Source organism: Delphinapterus leucas, chromosome 14 (assembly GCF_059928025.1).
Source record: "Delphinapterus leucas isolate spDelLeu-1000000601 "Yukka" chromosome 14, BTC_Dleu_Yukka2, whole genome shotgun sequence".
Classification (NCBI taxonomy): domain Eukaryota; kingdom Metazoa; phylum Chordata; class Mammalia; order Artiodactyla; family Monodontidae; genus Delphinapterus; species Delphinapterus leucas.
Window position 1 is genome coordinate 18,989,463 of NC_143142.1, and position 21,737 is coordinate 19,011,199.

General features: G+C 48.4%; 1 protein-coding gene across 6 annotated transcripts in view; it reads left to right on the forward strand.

The window, feature by feature from the left end:
* KIAA1671 (KIAA1671 ortholog) overlaps positions 1-21,737 on the forward strand; it is a 188,440-nt gene that overhangs the window by 34,182 nt on the left and 132,521 nt on the right. For all 6 annotated transcript variants that reach the window (XR_016387522.1, XM_089894620.1, XM_089894621.1 and 3 more), the window contains exon 2: positions 20,921-21,072. The gene's annotated coding sequence lies outside the window, so the exon portion shown is untranslated. The remainder of the gene's footprint in view (positions 1-20,920; positions 21,073-21,737) is intronic.

Consider the following 21,737-nt stretch of genomic DNA (forward strand, 5'->3'; position numbering starts at 1 on the left):
GAGGCTGTGAGCAGGGAGAGGTTGGTTACTTGTTCCTGTTTCTGCCGAGATCTGGGGCTATTTGCACATAGTTGCCACTTTGGGTGTAAAAGGATCTCCGAGCCCAGGGAGGTCATTTTCTTGGGTTCATCTTCTGAGGAGGAGTTTTATCATAAGCAGAACTCCTGCGTACTGAGCGCCTGCTGTATACACTTCCCAAGCCTCTTTGGTTCCTTGTGTTGTTGGAGATGCTGGACGAAGTCTGCCTGTCCCTCCCCCCAGCTCTCCACGTCTTTCCTGCGCTTGTACCGAAGGCCACAGGTCTAGCCCCGCAGGCCCCCTCCTCGTCCCAGTCTCTCTAAGTGGTTAATAGTACTACTATTGACGAGGACAGTCATCGATGTGTGTGGCACCCACAGGCGTTGTCCTAAGCACTTTGCAAGTGTGGTTCCTTTAATCCTCACAAAAGCGCAGGAAATACCTACCCGTGATTCCATCTTATACTTGAGGAAGCCAAGGCTCAAAGAGGTGGAGTTACTTGCCCAAGGTCACACAGCTGGTGAGATCAAGACAGGACTGGACGCCCAGCTGGTTGACACTGGAAGTCCACGCTCTGCCCCGTCCTACAGAGGGACACGAACAGGGCGAGGAGAATGGGGGGCTTCTGGCTGCCAATCCTGCATGTTGTCCCCCAAGCATGTCGTCCACTGTGCTCTTAATAACTGCTGATTACCCTGAGCAAAATGAAGGTCTAGAAGAACTGAGTGCAGGTGGTTTTTAATCCGAATTTAGGAGACGGTTGTGTTTTCTGTCACCAGATCAGGTAGATTGCCTTTAGGGGAGGGGCTTGATGACTCAGGGAACAGACCCCTTCTGCCCAGGTGGCTCTTCTCAGAGCCCGTGGTCGGGAGGGGTGGCTCAGGGGAGGGCCCTCTCTGCGCTCGGAGGGATGTTTCTTAGCTTCATTGCTGGTGGCTGAAAGCAAGAAGGTTTTGATGGGGGTCCTTCTGTATATCTTTTAAAGATAAAAGTGAAAGGACTCGGGAGCAGAGGGTAGACCCTCCCCCAACACGCATGCACACGCAGACACACACACACACACACACACACACACACACACACACACACACACACACACACACACACACACACTGTGGACATTCCCTCCCCTTACAGCTGGGCTCCTGGTCCATCCTCAGTCTGTCATTGTCATTCACGTTAGACTTACCAGTGGGAGGCAGTGCATTGTCCCAGAGTCCAGGCCAGTGGAGACCCTGGAGTCTGTCTTAGGTAGGGTTTGGTTCCCGAGAACCAAGCTTGAGACGGGAAGCATTGATTGGATGGGGGAGGGGTGCTCTCAGGAGTGGGGGAGTGAGGGAAAGAGGAGCGGGCAGGGGAAGGGATGTGGTCTCATCCAAGTTTAGCTTCAGCCTGAACCACTGGGGGCCTCTGGAGCCACAGAATGAATCCTGCCTTGATGCAAGGGTAAGTGGCCTTTTGTATCCCATATATGTTAGTCACTGGCTATGGATGCCCTGGTTGGTAGGGGGTTTGCAGGGAGGGTTGGAGGTCTTGGCCTTTTGGAGGACAGCTCTCCTGGAAAAGTATGTATCTGTGAACAGACAACCCTCATAGCAGCTGCGGGGAGGGTGCAGCACCAGGGAAGGGGATCTGGTGGAGGGAGAAGGCAACAGTTTCTCCTGGTGGTTCTATGCTACATTTGTCCCTAATTGGCTGTGTGACCTTAGGCAAGTCACTTATCCTCTCTGGGCCCAGATTTCACCTTCTATACCTGGAGGGAGTTGCGCAGAATCATCTTGGCCCCATCCCTTTTTTTTTTTTTTTTTTTTTTTGTGGTACGCGGGCCTCTCACTGTTGTGGCCTCTCCCGTTGCAGAGCACAGGCTCCGGACGCGCAGGCTCAGCGGCCATGGCTCATGGGCTCAGCCGCTCCACGGCATGTGGGACCTTCCCGGACTGGGGCACGAACCCGAGTCCCCTGCATCGGCAGGCGGACTCTCAACCACTGCACCACCAGGGAAGCCCGGCCCCACCCCATTTTTAACCTCCATCAAGTGACTCATTTTCTCCTTCAGACATTCATTTGTTTCAGCAAATGTTTATTGTTTACCTATTATGTGCCAGGTGACTTGCTAGGCTCTGATGATGAGACAGGGGAGGGAACAGGACAGAGAGGGTCTCAGCCCTCAGGGGGTAAGACAATCAATTCAACAGACTTAAAACAGTAGGATCAGTGTCACAAAGAAGCAGAGAGCTGTGGGGATGAAAGCCTACCTGGGGTGGGAGCAGAGGTCTGGGAAGGCTTCCTGGAGGATAAGCATTTCATCAGAGAGCTGTTGCTGCATGAACGCACATGGGTACTGACATCACCCGGGAGAAACAGAAATGACCGGCATTTCCTTGCAGGTCTCTTTCCCATCTGAGGGTGGAATTCTTACAGATCCTGACTCCCTCCAGGCCAAAGCAAACTGAGATCTCCAGGCTGGGTGGAGCTGGGGGAATGGGAGGGGGCACTTGGTAGGAGATGAGGTCCTGGGGTATGTGGGAGGCACATCAGGCAGGGCTGTGGTGAGGGGCATGGCTTCATTTCGTAAGCACCTGGAGGCCATTGGAAGTTTGAGGGCTTGTTTTCTCAGGCATAACTTACAGTAAAGTACACGAATCTTACGTGTAAACTGGACACACGTTTGCATATGAACACTGCACGTAACCACCACTCATATCAAGATATAGAACATTTCTAGGCCCCTAGAAAGCTTCATTATACCCATCCTAGTCAATACTCCCCAAATTGACCTACCTTCTATCACCATTGGCTAGTTTTGCCTATTTCCTGAACTTCGTGTTAGTGCAATTTTACTGTACGAGTGCTTTTGGGTCCCGCTTGTTTTGCTCATCGTAATGTCTATGCATTTATCCACGTGTTTGCATGTTGCCATAGTGTGGTGTTCTTCATTGCTGTATTATATCCCATCATATGAATATGCTGCGCTTTATCCAGGCTACCGTGGATGGACACTTAGGTGGTTTCTAGGTTTTGGCTATGACGAATGAAGCTACTGTGGACATTCGTGTACACGTCTCTTGTGGACCTGAGCACTCATTTCTTTCGGGTAAATACTCAGGAGAGGAATTGCTGGGTCGTAAGTTAGATGCAGGTCAGCTTGAGTAGGTTCTGCCCAACAGTTTTCTAAAGTGTGCCGGTGTAAAAACGGTTCCACTTCCCCCCGGTCAACATGTCAGTCTGTTGTTTTGGCCATTGTGGTAGATGTCCGGTAGTATCTCATTGTGATTTTAATTTGTTTTCTGGATGACCAGTGAAGTTGAGCATCTTTTCATGTGCTTATTGCTCATTTGGAGATTTTTTTCTGTGTGTGCGCAGTGCCCATTCAAGTCTCTTGTCCTTAAAAAAAAAGCAAACAATAAGCCAGATTGTCTTTTTCGTATTGGTTTAGAGTTCTTTATGTATTCTGGATAGAGTCCTTTGTGAAGTATATATGTCTGTGTGTATACACATGTGCACATGTATAAATATGATATAATATTTTAAATTATATTTATAAACATAATATAGATGAAATACTATATATCATACCATTTGTATACATAATATTTTATCCCAGTCCATGTCTTGCCTTTTCATTGTCTCCATGGTGTCTTCTGATGAACAGAAGTTTTCCTTCATTTTATTTAAGATCAGTTTTTCCCATGTTTCCTTCTAGAAGCTGTACTGTTTTACCTCACAGGAAGCACTGTGAGGCGAGTGTGAAGGTGAGAGAGGGAAGGCAAGGAGCTAATAGAGGGTATGTCATGGAGACAGGGCATAATGTGCACCTCAGAGTCTTCCCCCAGAGTGGGAAGGAGCTGGGGTATTGATACACCAGTTGCCATCTGTCTATGGTGGAGGGCTGCGCATGGGGCACTGCCCAACTGGCACTTCTGGCCTGTGCTCCCATGGCCAGAAACCAAGCCAGAGAGTTGCAGGCATCTTCAGTAGGCAGCCTTCTGCATCCCGGGGTGGGTGCTGAGAGTGTAAGGCAGGACACCTGAGGTGTCTGATGCACCCTTCTCGAGAAAGGCTTGGGCTCTCTGACATTCGTATTATATTCAGAAATTTAGTCTGTTTCACTTTGTGCTTTCACGTACCTAGCATTTCTCTTTTAATTTGTTTATTTTATTTATTAATTTTTGGCGGCATTGGGTCTTCCTTGCGGTGCACGGGCTTCTCGTTGCGGTGGCTTCTCTTGTTGCGGAGCAGGGCTCTAGGCGCGTGGGCTTCAGTAGTTGTGGCACGAGGGCTCAGTAGTTGTGGTTTGTGGGCTCTAGAGTGCAGGCTCAGTAGTTGTAGCGCACGGGCTTAGTTGCTCCACGGCATGTGGGATTTTCCCAGACCAGGGCTCGAACCCGTGTCCCCAGCATTAGCAGACGGATTCTTAACCACTGTGCCACTAGGGAAGTCCACGTACCTAGCATTTTTAAAACGTTTCTTTTTTTTCTATCATGAGCACATTTATTTGATCAGAAGTCAGCACAGCAAAGGAGTCCAGACGGTGGGCTTCGTGGTCTTGGTGTCTCTGAGCCTCAGTTTCCTCATCTATAAAATGGGAGTAAAACACTAGTACCTGCCTCAGAGGTTGCCGGGAGAAGTGAAGCTTTGCCTGTAAAGTGTTTCACCTGGAAACTGGCTACACATTCAATAAATAGAAACTGTTTTTGTTGTGATTAGTATTGTATAAAGTTAAGAAATTATAAATAAGCAAAAAAATAAAAATAGATTAAAATCCCCTGTAGTCTCATCTCCCTCCCACTTAGAGTCACCCTCTCTGAACATTTCTTATATATTCTTCTAACACTTTCTGTAAGCATCCTTGTGTTCATATTTATATACCCATCCATGTGCATCTATATAAAACAAGAAATGGGATCCCCATGGTCCATATCTTACCTAAACGTTTTACAGTTTAACTTTTACTTATTTATTTGGCCAGGTAATACATTCACGAGGCTCAAAATGCAAAGTTACCAGAGTGCAGACAGTGAGAAACCTCCCTCCCATTTCTGGCCCTCAATTCACCCATTTCCCTGCCTGCCACCGCCAGGGAATGAATTTAAAATTTATTTTTAATTGTATTCCCCCCTGCCACCCTGAAACTCTTTGTAACTGCCTCTGTTGGGCAAGGAGCCCCTTATATCCTTGTAAGTGGCAAAGGTTACCCTAGAAATTGAACCATGTTAGCCTTGTGTGTTGATGGTGTCATTCTGGCCCTGTAGATAGAGGTTTTCTTAGCGCTGTATGCCAGTTGATAAAGATGATGGATTAGGGGGTCAAAGGGACACTGGCTGATCTCTCAAACATGTGACACTCCTAGCTTTAAATCACAAGTGCTCTGTGCCCGTAATGAATGGCTGGAACTGCTGTTAACCAGAACCTTTCATTAACCGAGGCCTCTCCTCTGCCTCCCTCGCCTCTCACCCTGCGTTTAAGGCAGAGAGAGAAAGAGGTCAAAATAAACAGTTCTCGGTGATGCTAAAGGTCATGACTCCTGACAGTGGGTGAATAATTCATGGTTCAGTTAAATAAGGTTGGGCCTGGGGTTGAGGCAGCCAGCCCTGTGGCCCAGGCCTCCTCCGTGTTAAGAAGGCTGAGGATTAAATTAGAAGATCCGGGGACTGAGTGCCAGCTTGTCCCTTCCTGCCCCTGTGACTCTGAGCCTCAGTTTCACATCTGTGTATTGGGAATGTACAGCGTGGTCCAATAGAACTTTCTGCACTGCCCAGTAAGGCACCCAGCCTCCCGTGCCTGATGAGCCCTTCAAATGGGGCTGGCATGACCAAGGCACTGAATTTAAAATTGTATTTAATTTTAATCAGTTGACATTTAAATTTTAGTAGCTGCATGGAAAAGTGCAGTGCCAGGACCTACCTTGTAGGATTTGATACTGTCAAGGTCCAAACAAGCAGGAATGGGGGGTTAAGAATTTTGGTGGCTCTGGTGGGGCTAACCCAAAGGACTTCACAGAGGCTTGAGCTTTGGGGTTATTTAGGTAGCCATTCAGCTCCATGCCGCCTCCTCCAGACAGTCCTCCCTTTCCTTTCTCCCCAACCAACTTAAGCTCTGTATGAGTTTCCTATTGCTGCTGTAACAAATTACCACAATTTACTGGCTTCAACAATGCAAGTTTATTACCTTATAGTTCTGGAGGTCAGAAGTCTAGTGAAGGTCGGCTGGGGTGTGTTCCTTGCAGAGGCTCTAGGGGAGCATCCATTTCCCTGCCTTTTCCAGTTTCCAGAGGTTGCTGCATCCCTTGGCTTGTGGCCCCGCATGGCTCTAATCCCTGTTCCCTTCATCACATTTTCTCTCTCTGACTCTGACCCACTTGCCTCTCTTCCGTAAGGAACCTTGTGATGACGTCGGGCCCACCCAGCTAATCCAGGATAATTTTCCTATCTCAAGAGACTTCGCTTGGTCACATCTGCAAAGATAACAGAGTCACAAGTTTTGGGGATCAGGACGTGGACATCGTTGGGGGGCATTATTCTGTCTACTCTAAGCCCTTCCTCCCGAGGGCCTCAGTCTCACCTCCCTGCTGTGGTCACTGTTTGTGGCCATGTCTGCAGCTGTGTCTGCCTCCCCAGCTAGACTGTGCTTTGAGCACAAGGATGTTTTGCCCCAAAACTTGCCTGAAAACCCAGTCTGAGCTAGACAGGTCCCGTGAGGGACAAAATGGCAAAGTGTATACACTGTGGAGTCAAACGCCTGAGTGGGATCCCAGATCTGCTAACTTACTAAGCAGTTGACCTCAGCCAATCATTTTGCCTTTTGAAACCTCAGTTTACCTATCTATAGAATGGGGATAATAATAACATCAGCCCCAGAAGGTCATTGAAGAGATTAACAGGGCCCAGCACAGGGGGAGGGGTGGAGGTGGGTGGGGGCGTGGCGTGGGGAGGGGAGGGGACGCCAGCACTTAACCCAGCAACTGTTGGCTGCTGCAGGATGAACTGGGTGGGATTGAACTGGGTGGGATTGGGAGGGAGGCTGCCTGAGTTCAAATCCCAGCTCCACCCCATGGGCAAATTGCTAAGCCTCCCTTGGCATCGTTGTCCTCGTCCATCAAGTGGGCCTAATCATGCGACCCACCCCAGAAGGTGGATTAAGTGGGGAAATTCATTTAACTCACAAAATGAGCGCCCAATCAGTGTTAGTGATCTGATGATGGTAATTATTAATGCCAAGCTTTCCCAGAGCCCAGCACTTAATAGGTTGCAGGACAAAGCAATTGAATAAACTTGGGATTGTTCATTGGGTTCTCTTTTTGGCAGCCGGGCCAGGTATATTTCTTCAGCTCCACTGAGGCCTGGGTTCTGTGCCAGGAGGGCCTGTCTGTCGTGCCCCGAGGCTGGCAGCGCCAGGCCCTGACAGGTTTACAGGGGAGCTGGGAAGCTGGCCCCAGAGGACGAGGAGGAAGAGTCATTGGTTGCCTGAAGGGTATCGGAGGCACAGTGACCCTCCTGGGAAAACCAGGAGAGGACATATCAGCCGTCACTGCAGGTTCACTGCCATGGGCGGAGCCCCGATGAGAACGGCTGGTGGGGGTGGAGTGGGGTGGGTGCAGCAGCCGGGGATGGACCTGGGACTGTTTACATCCCTGGGACACTACTTCGTCTTGACCATCCTTTCAGGCTTCCCTTGCACCTGGTTTTGGGAGGGATGCTCTTTGGTGTCTACATTCTTCGGTGCTTCTGCCTGATTTTAATCAAGGCTTGTGTAGATGACAGGCTGGTATTGGATCTTAGACCAGCCTTGAGAAAAGTATCCACTTACCCAGTCCCTGAATCACTATCTCTCCCAAATTCCTTCATCAGAGAGCTATTCCTTTAAATCTAGCTAAAAAACTCCCACCAACCCCCACGTCCCTCCATCAGGCTTCATGTTCTTTTTGTTTATTTGCTCATTTATTTATCATGCATTTGCAGAAACCTACTATGTATGTGCCAAGTATACTGATGGTGTTTCACATGCACCATCTCCTTTAATCCTCGGAATCCTTTGAGGTAGGTATCACTGAACTTAATTTACCCATGAAGAAACTGAGCTTTCAGGGGTGAAGTGGCTTGTCAAAAGCACTACTACAGGGCTTCCCTGGTGGCACAGTGGTTGAGAGTCTACCTGCCAATGCAGGGGACACAGGTTCATGCCCCGGTCCGGGAAGATCCCACATGCCGCGGAGCGGCTGGGCCCGTGAGCCATGGCCACTGAGCCTGCGCATCCGGAGCCTGTGCTCCGCGACGGGAGAGGCCACAGCGGTGAGAGGCCCGCGTATCGCAAAAAATAAATAAATAAATAAATAAAAGCACTACTACATTCACTGTGTTTACTTAGAAGACATTTGTCCACTTAACAAATTTGTACCCAAACTCCCTGTGTCCATTAGGAATGCTTTTGCCTTCATGTAACAGAAACCTTAACAATGGCTTAAATAGTACATTGTTATTTTTCACATAACAATAACAACAACAAAAATCCAGAGGAGAACGGTTCAGTTAGTTTAGTAGCTCAGCTATGTCATCAAGGTCTTTTCCATGTCACTATCCTTAAAGTATCACTTGTGATCCCATGGTCCCAAAATGGTTGCCTTGGTTCCAGGCATCACATCTTTGTTCCAGGCAGGAAAATGGGGAAGGAGCACCACAAGCTGCATCTGCCTGTTTTTGACTCCAATGCCATGATCTTTCCACTTTACCGGTGAATTCCAGTCACATGGGCTTTTTAAAAAATAATTAATTAATTAATTAATTGATTTATTTTTGGCTGCGTTGGGTCTTTGTTGCTGCGCGGGGCTTTCTTTAGTTGTGGCGAGCGGGGGCTGCTCTTTGTTGTGGTGTGTGGGCTTCTCATTGCGGTTGCTTCTCTTGTTGCAGAGCACGGGCTCTAGGTGTGTGGACTTCAGTTGTTGTGGCTCACGGGCTCTAGAACGCAGGCTCAGTAGTTGTGGCTCACGGGCTTAGTTGCTCCATGGCTTGTGGGATCTTCCTGGACCAGGGCTCGAACCCGTGTCCCCTCTCTTGGCAGGCGATTCTTAACCACTGTGCTACCAGGGAAGCCCCTGTCACATGGGCTTTTGCCATTTGTACCTAACCCCTGTATCATCATCATTTTTTTTTTAACTTTCACTTTTCCGAAAGTTAAATAAAATTTTAAAGGAACCATTACAAACATCTTACTGTAAATAGCAAACCAGTGTCACTTGTCTTAAATTGAAAACAACAGTAAAATTAAATACAATGAAAATAAAATTATATTTTAAGATCTGCTGCTGCAGCTGGTGGTCTGAGCTTGGAGCTGTGTCTTCTTTCTTAAACCTGGGAGATTAGCAGGTAGTGTAGGTGTTAAAGTCATGGTGGCACCAAGCAGAGATGGGCTCAGGAACTGCATGAGAAGGCACCCATGAGAATCAGAAAGGAAACAGTTTGCACAGAATGTCATTCACAGAAGCTTCATGCTGTGCCTGGGTGTCAAAGCACCCTAAGTGTTACCAAAGACCATCTTGTGTCCCGCATGGGCTGCCTCCCACCGCTGGGGAACCCAGCACTCTCCTATTCTGCCTTTCCCGTGCCAGGCATCAGGTAGGTTCTGGGAAGGGGAACCCAGAGCCGGAGGGGTCTGTGTCCTGGGTGGGCTCAGGAGGGATCTGTAAATCTTGCAGCGGGGAGACTGTCAGGCTTATCTCTGATACAAGGCATGATGATCAGGTAAATAGCCAAAGAAGGTTGGAAGACACTTTGGCTTAGGAAGTCAGCGCAGGCTCCCTGGAAGAGGTGTCCCTTAGTCTGCTGTAAAAGCATGAGTGGGATTTGGGCAAATGGAAATTGTGCTGTGGGTAAAGGGCTCTCCACGGAGAAGAAATAAGTGAAAAAGATACTCAGGTCGTGGGGTACCTTTGGGAATCTGGGAGTGGAGGCAGGGCCTGTAGTACAGACCATGTTGGTTAGTTTTGGCCTGTGGGTGGGTTGGTGGGGGGGGGTCTTGAATACCTTGTCCAAGGCAATGGACAGTGGGAGACATTTATTTTGGAGCTGGGGAACACATGATCAGACCTTCCCAGGGTTTGAGTTTGAACATAAGGCAGCTCTTGGGCCAAAATAAGCTAATTCCTCCAGAAACCTATCTGTGCTCGGAGGGAATTATTTATTTATTTTTCTGAAATGCAATATGCGCCTCTCAGGCTCCCTAAGGAGAGAGCATGTTATACTCAGATTTTTCTGAGTCCAGCATTGATCTGTGTGTCGTGTTGAACTGAGCTCTGAGGTTGAATTTCCTCTGCCGTGAATGTCATTTCTGGGGCAGGGCTTTCTTCCTGCCTACCCTTCCAACGCCAGGCGGGACACAGCCTCTGGGCTGGGCCCAGACTCACCTCTCCCTGTGAGCCGTTCTAATTGCCCTTGCAAATCTTACAGTCAAGTGCGTGATGATGGTCCGGCCATAAGTGAGACCCAGTAAAGCTGCCAGTGATGGCACAGTCAGCCCTGGGGCCCTGGTTTATTTCTCATCTTTACTGGGTCTGCCCCAGGGCAGAGGTTAAGAACCCTGGCCTCCTAAGCTTTGACTCAAGTTAGCATGGGACATGTTTCCCTTAGGTGTGAAGGGAAACACATGGATGTATGCTCCATTCTGCATATATCCAAAAAAGTGTACACCCTTGGAACCAGCCAGCCCACTTGTAGGCCACATTTACCTTGGGAAAGTCATTGCACGTGGGTGTTCATTGAAGTGTTGGTTTTAATAGTCAGAGATTGGAAACAACCTAAGGATACAATAGTGGAGGATGGATTCGATATAATGATGAGATATCCATGTAATGGGATACTGCAAAGCATGAGAAACAGCTGTAGAATTGTGTAGCTATTGATGTGAAAGGTATTTATGACGTATTTTGAAATTAAACAAAACAAAGCAAGTTCCTAAACAGCACACATGACCTGATTGCATTTTAGTTTTGACAAAAAGTTCCCACTTATATTGGAAATGGCCAGATGGATGGACATCAGAATGCTAGTAATGGCTGTTGGCTCTGGGTGGTGGGATATAGGATTATTAAAAACATTTTGCTCATTTATATTTTTGAATTTTTCTGCAATTACTATGTGGAGAACCTGAAGAGACCTCATGAAGACGTAGGTCTCTGCCAGAATAGCGTGAGAGCTTTAGATAACTTATAGGGGGGATGTCATATCCTTGGGGGAGTCCAGTCTCTCAGGGGACTGAGTTCTCTACAATCTAGAGCAGGGGTCACAAACTCTGTAAAGGGCTAGAAAGTAAATATTTTAGGCTTTCTGGGCCATACGGCCTCTGTGGCAACCACTCCAGTCTGTCTTCATACCTTGGAAGAAGCCATCGATAACATGTAAATTAATGGGTGTGTCTGTCTTCCAATAAAACTTTATTTACAAGAACAGGCAGTGGGCCAGATGTGGCCTACAGACTGTAGTTTGCCCATCCTTGATCCCAAGAAAAACAAACAAACCCAAAAAAGCTGCTTGCTTAATGGTTTTGGTGAGTGCTGTAGCCAGTCCAGAAATAGCACAAATAGTAGGAAGGAACAGGCCAATGAAAGTTGAAAAGGCGGATGTTTAAGTAAAGGCATAAAGGCCACTTGTAACATTCTTTCTCCAAATCAGCAGTTGCACCTGGACAAGCGGTATTGGGGTGAGGCAGTTTGGATTATGCTTTGGAGTGTCTAAGATGCCAATTAGCTCACCAGAGGCTCTGAAAAGTCTTGTGGGAAGGACAATAGTTTACACGCTGTTGAGCTCGCATTTCCCAAACTCTTTCTATTGATATACACCACAGGACCCTTTGTGTGAGTGTGAATGTGTACCACCCATATCTTGTGGTACGGGGCCAGTTGGGAAAAAGCCCCCTCAAACTGTTCCTCTGTATTCCAGAGTCTGAAAGGTCAGATGCCCTGAATTCTAATTCATTACAACTTGAGATTGACACAGAAGTCAAGGCTGTACTAATTAAGGCAGTTCTTACAGAATCACACACATTGAGTAGGAAACTTAGCTCTCACCACTTCCGTCAACACTGAATGAGAATTTTATTGAGTCCCTTAACAATCCTTTATTGAGCACCAGTTGTTCAGAAGGAATCGTGGGGGACCAGGGGATGTAGAACAGTCATCTCAGAATCTCAGAGAGCTGGGTTTCACGGGGGATGAGCCAGGGGCAGAGAAAAGTTGCATAATGCAAACCTGATAAGTCCTGGGGTTGAGCCAAACCACAGTCACAGAATCTGGCAGGGACTTGTCCAAGCTCTCATTGCAAGTTTGTGGAGGAACTGAGACCAAAACTAGGGTGAGAGACATATTGGGTGATTCCATTCCTTTGAAATACCCAGAAATGGCAACTCCTTAGAGACAGAAAGCAGAGTAGTGGTTGCCAGAGGCTGGGGAAGGGGAGAAGAGGGAGTGGCTGCTTCTTGGGTATGGGATTTCCTTTGGGGTGATGAAAATGTTTTGGAAGTAGATAGTGGCGATGGTTGCACAATACCGTGAATTTACAAAATGACACTGCTTTCACGCTTTGAAATGGTTGAAATTATGAATTTCATGTTATGTGGTTTCTACCACAGTTAAAAAAAAAAATGTAGGATGATGGAATAATTTATTGTCCAAACCTGGGCACTTTTGAGAGTGAACGCGTTCTGTCCCAGGTAAACCAGGATCTGTGATCATCTTGACTAAAATCACCCAGTTCTGACTCTCGGACCAGTGTTTTGTACCCTCCAATGCGTCTCTGACTCAACAAAAGTGCATGGTTTTTCGAAAGTTGTGCCACTCAGACTTTTCACCAAGATAGCCCCATGTTGCCCCAAGGAGAATAAGTGAACAGGCTCGCGCTATATGACTGTGTTTCTCCCGTACCTTTGGGCCTTTGCACATGCTGTTCCCTCTCCTGGCTCCAACCTCCTCCTCTGCTTGGCTGTCTCCTACCAGTCTCAGATGAGATGTCACCTCTTCCAGGAAGGCATCCCTGACTACTCCTTCTTTGGGCTTTTACAGCCTCATTAGAGCACCCCCCGATTGTAATCAGGAATGGGGTCTCCTTTGCTTCCCATTGCATTCCTAACGGGGATGGGGGCAGAGCCCAGTGTGGACCATGAGGGCTTTTAATGGAGATTTGCCTAAAGGACGTGGGTCCCAATGAGCTGAGTCACATGGTAATTAGAACTTAAGCATTAGGTTTCCTTTATATTTGTCTTTAGTTTCTTGGGTTTTCTTTATTGTGGTAAAATATAAAATTTTTATCACAAATTTAGCATAAATTTTATCATCGTAACTATTTTTAAGTGTGTAGTTCAGCAGCGTTAAGTACATTCACTCAACCATCACCACCATCCATCTCCAGAATTATTTTTCGTTTTTTTTTTTTTTTTTTGCGGTACACGGGCCTCTCACTGTTGTGGCCTCTCCCGTTGCGGAGCACAGGCTCCGGACGCGCAGGCTCAGCGGCCATGGCTCACGGGCCCAGCCGCTCCGCTGCATGTGGGAGCTTCCCAGACCGGGGCACGAACCCGTGTCCCCTGCATCGGCAGGCGGACTCTCAACCACTGCGCCACCAGGGAAGCCCCAGACTTATTTTTATCATTTCATACTGAAACTCTATACTCATTAAACAATAAAGCCCCATTCCCTCCACCCTCCGCCCCCTGGCAACCACCATTCTACTTTCTGTCTCTATGAATTTGACTACTCTAGGTGCCCCATATAAGTGGAATCATCCAGTATTTGTCCTTTTGCGAATGTCTTATTGCACTTAGCATAATGTCCTCCAGGTTCATGCACGTTGTATGTGTCAGAATTTCCTTCCTTTGTAAGGCTGAATAATATTCCACATTTTGTTTATCCATCGATAGATGTTTGAGTGGTATCTACCTTTTGACTATTGTGAATAATTTTGCTTTGAACACTGAAATTCAAATAAATTTGAAATTTATTAGGATTTTTTTCTCCATTAAGGAAGCTACATGCAGAATATACGACATACTATATATATATATATATATATATATATATATACACACACACAACATACAGAATATCTTTAAATAATACAACTCTCAGACGGGGACAGGGTGATCTTTGGGGGAGGGGCATTCTGCCTTTGCTTCACTATGTTCTATTTTAAATAAAAAAAATTTTTTTTGCTCCTCTGGATGGAATTCTGAGATGGCAGTGGATGGGGGATGTAGTGGTGCTGGGAGGATGGGAGAAAAGCAGAAAGCAGTACAAATACGAGACTTCAAGCAGATTCTCAGAGCGACTGGGAAGTAAAGACACAGAGAGGGTTTGGTGGAGGTGTGCAAATATCTGTTCGAGTCCCTACTCTCAGCTCTTTTGGACATACACCTAGGAGTGGTCATATGGTACGTCATTCTTTCTTTCTTCCTTTGGTTGCGCCGGGTCTTAGTTGCAGCAGGTGGGCTCCTTAGTTGCAGCTCACGGGCTCCTTAGTTGTGGCATGTGAACTCTTAGTTGCAGCACGCATGTGGGATCTAGTTCCTGGACCAGGGATCGAATCCAGGCCCCCTGCATTGGGAGCATGGAGTCTTAACTGCTGCACCACCAGGGAAGTCCCCATATGCTAATTGTATGTTTACTTTTTGAGGATCTGCCATACTGTTTTCCTGGGCAGTGCACAAGGGTTCCAAATTTTCCACATCCTCACCAGCACTTGTTGTTTCTGGTTTGTTTGTTTTTTTTTTTTTTTTTGCGGTACGCGGGCCTCTCGCGTTGCGGAGCACAGGCTCCGGACGCGCAGGCTCAGCGGCCATGGCTCATGGGCCCAGCCGCTCTGCGGCATGTGGGATCTTCCTGGACCGGGGCACGAACCCGTGTCCCCTGCATCGCCAGGCGGACTCTCAACCACTGCGCCACCAGGGAAGGCCGGTTTGTTTGTTTTTGGTTTTGGTTTTTTTTTTTGCAGTACACGGGCCTCTCACTGTTGTGGCCTCTCCCGGTGCGGAGCACAGGCTCTGGACGCGCAGGCGCAGCGGCCATGGCTCACGGGCCCAGCCGCTCCGCGGCATGTGGGATCTTCCCGGACCGGGGCACGAACCCGTGTCCCCTGCATCGGCAGGCGGACTCTCAACCACTGCGCCACCAGGGAAGCCCTCTGTTTTTTTTGATGGTAGACACCATAATGGGTGTGAAGCGTCCTTTACATTTGAACATCATAAAAAAGCACTTGTTCTAGTTAAACCCATGTGGACTTTGGAAGGAATCCTATGGAGGGGAGGGTGGATCAGCATACCTCCTGCTGCCCACGGCAGATCCATTCACTCCTCCAGCTTCAGTTTCCTCACCTGTAAGATGGGCTTCATAATAGGACCTGCTTCTTTTTTTTTTTTTGGCCATGCTGCATAGCATGAGAGATCTTAGTTCCCCAACCAGGGAGTGAACCCTCATGTCCTGCAGTGGAAGCGCAGTCTTAAGCACTGGACTGCCTGGGAAGTCCCAGGACCTGCTTCTTTGTATTGTTAAGGGGACGAAATGAGTCCTATCCGTAAGGCACTTAGCACAGTCCCTGGCACACGCTTAGTGCTTAATAAATGATAGTTATCTCTATCCTCAGCTTCTCTTAAAAAAATTTATTTATTTGGTTGTGTCGGGTCTCAGGTGAGGCAGGCGGGCTCCTTAGCTGCAGCTTGCAGGCTCCTTAGTTGTGGCTCACTGGCTCCTTAGTTGTGGCATGCATGCAGGATCTAGTTCCCGGACCAGGGATCGAAACTGGGCCCCATGCATTGGGAGCACGGAGTCTTACCCACTGTACCACCAGGGAAGTCCCTATCCTCAGCTTTTGAAAGCTCTGAAAGTGGGCAGGAAGGGAGCCTTGGTACCTCTACATTTTGAATTGATGGGGAGAACACAGCTCAGAGGGAGACTTCCGGTATTGAGGCCTAAAAAGAAATCTGCACAAACAACATTAATGGAAATAAAAAGGAATCTCAAAGTGAAAAGGAATTTAAAAATATAACAGTTCCACCCTTGTCCCCGACACTTTTCCTTTTCACCTGTCCCTTTCCCCTTCCAGACCTTGACCATTTGTATAAACAATTTTTGCCGTTGTCACAGCCTTGAATACAGAAAATTACCCACCTGCCACCCTCTCTCCAACAGCATTCTCATGAGCTCTTCTCACTTTCCTGCACAGGGTCCCCAGTCCTCACTTTCAAGAGATGCAGAACAGCCCCTTACACGTGGCTGAGAGACTTTCACCTTTTGTGGAGAATGTGGATTATTTCTAGGTTTTTGCCATGATAGCCATGGCAGCCATCTTTTGGAAAAATAAATTTATTTATTTATTTATTTTCATTTTTGGCTGCGCTGGGTCTTCGTTGCTGTGCGCAGGCTTTCTCTAGGTGCAGCGTGCAGGGGCTACTCTTCGTTGCGGCATGTGGGCTTCTCATTGCAGTGGCTTCTCTTGTTGAGGAGCACGGGCTCTAGGCACGTGGGCTTCAGTAGTTGTGGCGCATGGGCTCAGTAGTTGTGGCTCGCGGGCTCTAGAGTGCAGGCTCAGTAGTTGTGGCTCACAGGCTTAGTTGCTCCATGGCATGTGGGATCTTCCCAGACCAGGGCTCGAACCCGTGTCCCCTGCATTGGCAGGCAGGGAAGTCCCGCAACCATCTTTTCTGATCACAAACTCAGGCCATGTGGTGTGAAGGGATTTTTGTGCCACTTGTGGGCAGACTGGGAACTGGAGATCTGGTCTACCCGCTGACGTTGCAACTTTTGTGACATTTCAAATGGCTTCTGAGTCCTGGGTTTTTTCAAATAAGAGTTATCACCCTAAGTTCAGGGTGCGTTATTGCTGCACTTGGATGGACAACACTGCAGGGGGCATCTTTGTGTGTATGGTTTTCTCTTCCTTTAGATTCCTTCCATAGGACACGTTTTTAGACATGGGATTACTGAGTCAAAAATAAATGAATGTTTTTGGGGTGAGGTATATGGGGGGAAAACACTTGATTCATAGTCAGAAGATTTCAACTGTAACACTACCCCTCACTAGCTTGAGATCGGACTCATTTCCCTCATCTGTAGAATGGTGGTAATAAACTGAAAAGCACAAGATTGTTGAGAATATTACATGGGAGAAGGCAGAAGGTGCAGAGTCACTTAGTGTGGTCCCTGAGTCTTGACGGGGTCTCCAGTAATACTAGTGGAAAGTGAATATTGCCAGCTTGCTTTTGTAACTTACATTGTCCCTGGGAGCAGATGAGCATGTCAGTTTTCCCACACCCACGCCTGCCTTGGATACTATTATTTTCTTCTTTCAGGGATGCTCTCCCTTGAGGTATTTTTTGCACACTGACTTTATGTCCGGTGCAGCATCAGACCCTGGGGGTACAGCTGCGAACCAGACCCAGGACCCTCCTGGTCTGGAGCTCCCCCCACTCTAGAGGCAGTCACCACATGTGGGATCAGTGCTGGGCTAGGGAGAAGCTCTGGGAGTTAGATACCAGAGCAGAGAAGAGGCACCTGAACCCACCCTGGGGCATCAGGGAAGGCTTCCTGGAGGAGGTGGCTGCTTGGAGCTGAGATTAGCCAGGCAGTAGGAAATGGCAGTGTAGAGGCGGGAAGGTGAGGAAAAGCATGATGTGTCTTGTGACCTGTCTGAGGTTCATGTGTGCTGCAGTAAGTATGTGAGTGAGTGTGAGAGACAGACAGACGGATGGAGGGGGAGGTGTCAATCATGAGACTGAAGCTGGAGAGATGAAGAGGATCCAGATCCTGCCAGGACCCAGGGAAGGAGTTTGATCTTCATTCAGAGGGCAGTGGGGAGGTGTGGGGAGTGACATGGTGGCCCCTGCGTATCAGAGAATCACTCTGGCTGCTGCTAGAACAGATTGGAGGAGACACCAGCAGAGAAAGTTACTTACCTAATAACAACATTCTATGCCTCTTGCTTATTTATTTCGTTTATTGTCTTTTCCTATGTTCATGATTGTCAGCTCCATGGGAACAGGGCTTTCTGTATGTTTTGTTCACTGCTGTGTCCCCAGAGCCTGGTACATGGTAGGTGTTCAGTAACTGTGTATTGGAATGAATGAATGAATGAATGAGCTGGGGCCACAGCCATGGGGATGGAGAGGAGAGGATGCATACACTCCGTCGATATTAGACATTGGTCCCCCTCCATCTGGGGCCTGTGGATGGACAACGCTCATGCATTTACCACAGCCCTGCTTTCCTGGGGAGACCTGGACATGCACTTGGCCCTTCACACGGGGCGCCACACAGGATGGATTTGCGGATTTGGGAGCCCAGGTCACATTCCGGAAGACGCTGGAAGGTGTCAGGACTGGCTCACGGCCCTCACCAGATTGTGGCATTCCCAGGAAGCGGCACCCAGAGATGGCTGAGTGAATGACTGTGAGCTCCCAGATCGGATTTAGGGGTGTCATTATGAAAGATTGGCAACAGCTGTTCAAATGAATCAACGCCTCTGAATCTGAGAGAGAAGCTACCAAATGGTTGGGTTCCGAATGGAAGGGCTTCTCCTGCCTTGTCCCTGTGAGGTTCTCTCGGATTCCCCGGGAGCCTGTGTGCTCCACGGCTGCACCCCCAGCACCCGGCACAGAGCCTGGCTTGTAGAAGGAAGGTCAGAGGGATCGGAGGAATGAATACTCGTGAACGACGCCTGTCTAATTTCAGTGACGATCGGTTTCGGTGACTCAACCCTCAGGAACATGGTTTTCTCTGCATGAAATCGCAGGAAATGGGAATTTCAAACCTTGCAGATTAATTCAGGGAGATCGAGCCTGTGGACCTGGCAGGTTCAGCAACCGCAGAGGTACACCCACCACTACCCCCACTGCTGCCCCGCATCCTCCGTGTCCTGGTCCACTGCAGCCTCCTGACCTCCCAGATCAGCCTGGCTCCCCATCTGTCCCCCCATGCCGACCTTCACGGTTATTTGTAGATAAAACCAGACACAGCTCATACCTGGTGTCCCTGCTTTCTCCAGGGAGCTCTTATTTACCTGGCTCTGGCCATCGTGCTAATATATTTAAAAAGAGCGAGCGAGGCCACCCCAGGAATAAACAGCATCTGTCCTCTGTGTGAGTGGGCTTCTGAAATGTTTTGGAAGAGACTAACATCTCTTAAATTAAGCATAACATATGTGATGCATTTAAAGCAAGATTTTAAAGCGAACATTTCAGTTGGTTTCCTTGTATTTTACAACAGGTTAAAGGAAAACCTGAGAATCATGGGTTTCTAGGTTTGGGAAAGAGTTCAAAATATTATTTAGCCATCCACTATGGTGGTTTAAAAACTCTTTTTTATCCCCCTTTGTTCATTGATTGATTGATTCATTCATTGATTTGTTCATGCAACCGTATTTATAGACCAGGCATCTGCCTGGCATTTCAAATGGAAACTTGAGAGGGAGCCCAAGATAGAAAGGAGATTACAGATAACAGAGACACCGTTCTGGTTAAGAGGGGTGCGGACCAAGAGCCTTTCTCTTGTTTCCCCTTTTTCCTTCCCTGCAATCTGGCTACTGAGATGGGTTCAGAGATCCCGAAGTGGGGGCAACATTTGTGAGCCATCAACCCTGATTCAGCAACAGCGCTCTTGGTGGTTCTTCCCAGGAAAAGCTGTATAGAGAAGCATTCGTTCATTCCACCTTTGGGCAGATGAGCCGGTGTGACAGTCTGGGGTTAATGTGGTCACAGCAGGTGTCTGACGGCGGCCTGTCCCAGGCAGTGCATCAGGTGAAACTGGTGGGGCCTCTAGGCGGGGTCAGCAGGTTGAGCTCCCAGCTGGGCTCTTCGTAGCTCCTTGGTTCTGTCATTCAGTAGCAATTGACCTGTGGCCACACCAGAACTTGCCAGAGCCAGAGGAACTAGTTCATCTTGTGACCAAGACTGCTTAGTGTCATGAAACTCAGGACTCTAGCCCTTATTTAGAATCTTAGAAGGGTGGGGAGCAGGGCCAGGAGAATAGTTCTTCATTCATTTATTTATTCACTCAATAATTATGTGCTCAGTGCTCTTATCTGCCAGGCCACTGTGCTAGCTCTTGGGGATTCAGGGTGACTCCTGGGGGCTTCCCATTGATGTGAAATGAAGGATCATGAACTATTAAATGTAGCTGTGTAGCTATGAGGAGTCTGGCTGAGTGTCTGTGGGTCTCTCTGGACACGTAAGAGGGAGATTATACTAGGTTGGAGGGGGGCAGCTGTGTCTGGACTGCAATCTTAGGGGAGGGCCTGTGTCTGTGTGTAGTGACAGGGATATCTCAGAGAACAGGCACAGCACATGCAAAGGCCCTGAGGAGGCATGTGAGGACCTCCAAGAGATGCAATGTACAAATACTGCTGATCAGGAGAACCAGGGGAAATAGCTCCCAAATTAGCCAGCTCTTTGAGTCTTCCGGAGTTCCCTCCTCTAAACCGAGGGAGTCTTCCGGGACCACCACTCCCAATTTTAGACAGTTAATCCTCCTTTTCCTGTGCTCCCATGTCCCCCTTTATAAACCATGATGTTTATTGCCCAGTGTTGTAATCGCTTGTGTGTGTGTGTATGTGTGTGTGTGTTTCTCACACAAGACTCTGAGGTCCCTGGATGCAGGGGATATTTCTTATTCATCCTTGTGAACGTGGTAGGTGCTCAGTAAACATGTATCAGAGGAACGGGGGAGATTTTTATGGAGCACCTACGGTTTGTACTCGGCACCCTTGATGCCCACGTGTATAGATAAGGCGACAATACTGAAAAGCTGCTAGGAGCGTGAGTTTTACAAGCTGGCGGAGACACCAGCAGATGCAGTTGGAGCTCGAAAGCCTTTGCGCCGTCTGTGCACATATTGCCGGAACCCCGGAACTGAGGCTCTCGCCCTGTGTCTCCCCAGACCTGCTTGAAACTCAGCCTGCTGGGACGAGCCTCCCCTCCCCTGCCGGCTCCTGCCATGGGAGTGTGCGGACAGCCCCGTTGGAGATGAGACACGATACCGCTGGCTTTCTCTGGCAGTCACACTTCCCCAGCCAGGACCTGCCAGCTCGGGTAAGTGGGGCTGGAGTGTCCGGGGGTGGGCAGGGCTCCTGTGGGTTCTGCTAGGGAGTTTTCTCTCTGTCCTTTGAATCCTGTTCTTGTCCTGTGTCTCTGTCCGGGCTATGTCTGTGTCCCAGAGGTCACGGGAGCTGGCTTTAACGATGAGCAGTCCTGATTTGGGGCAGGACCCTGTGCACCTTAGAACTCCACCCCGAGTCTTTGCAGACGGGTTCCTCCCAAGTCTCCGATTTTCCCATTCTCCATTTCTGTGCCTCTCTTCTGCCTCTAACCCCGTCTAGACAGTGTTCTCCGCCTTGGGGAGAAGGAACCTTCTTAGCACCATCGAGCGTGTAAGGAAGAGGAAATATCAAAATCTGTCTGCCTTTCTTTCCTGCAGGCTGCTGAGTGAGTCAGAGCCGGGGGCAGCATTGTAGGGCCCCAGGAAGGGAAGTGGAGGCTTGCGTTGGACTAAAATGCCTTCTACTTTCAGCCCATCTAGACGGGGGGCAGGCTGGGGACAGTTTTGTAGGGAAAGAGAGCACTGGAGTGAAGGTGGGGTTAGGGTGGGGGACGAATCAAGAACAGCAGCTTGTCTGGCACTTTTTAAGACCAGAAAGGAAGAGGACATCATTGTTAAAAAGGCAGAGTTGAATGGGTCCAGGACTTGAGATCACGTT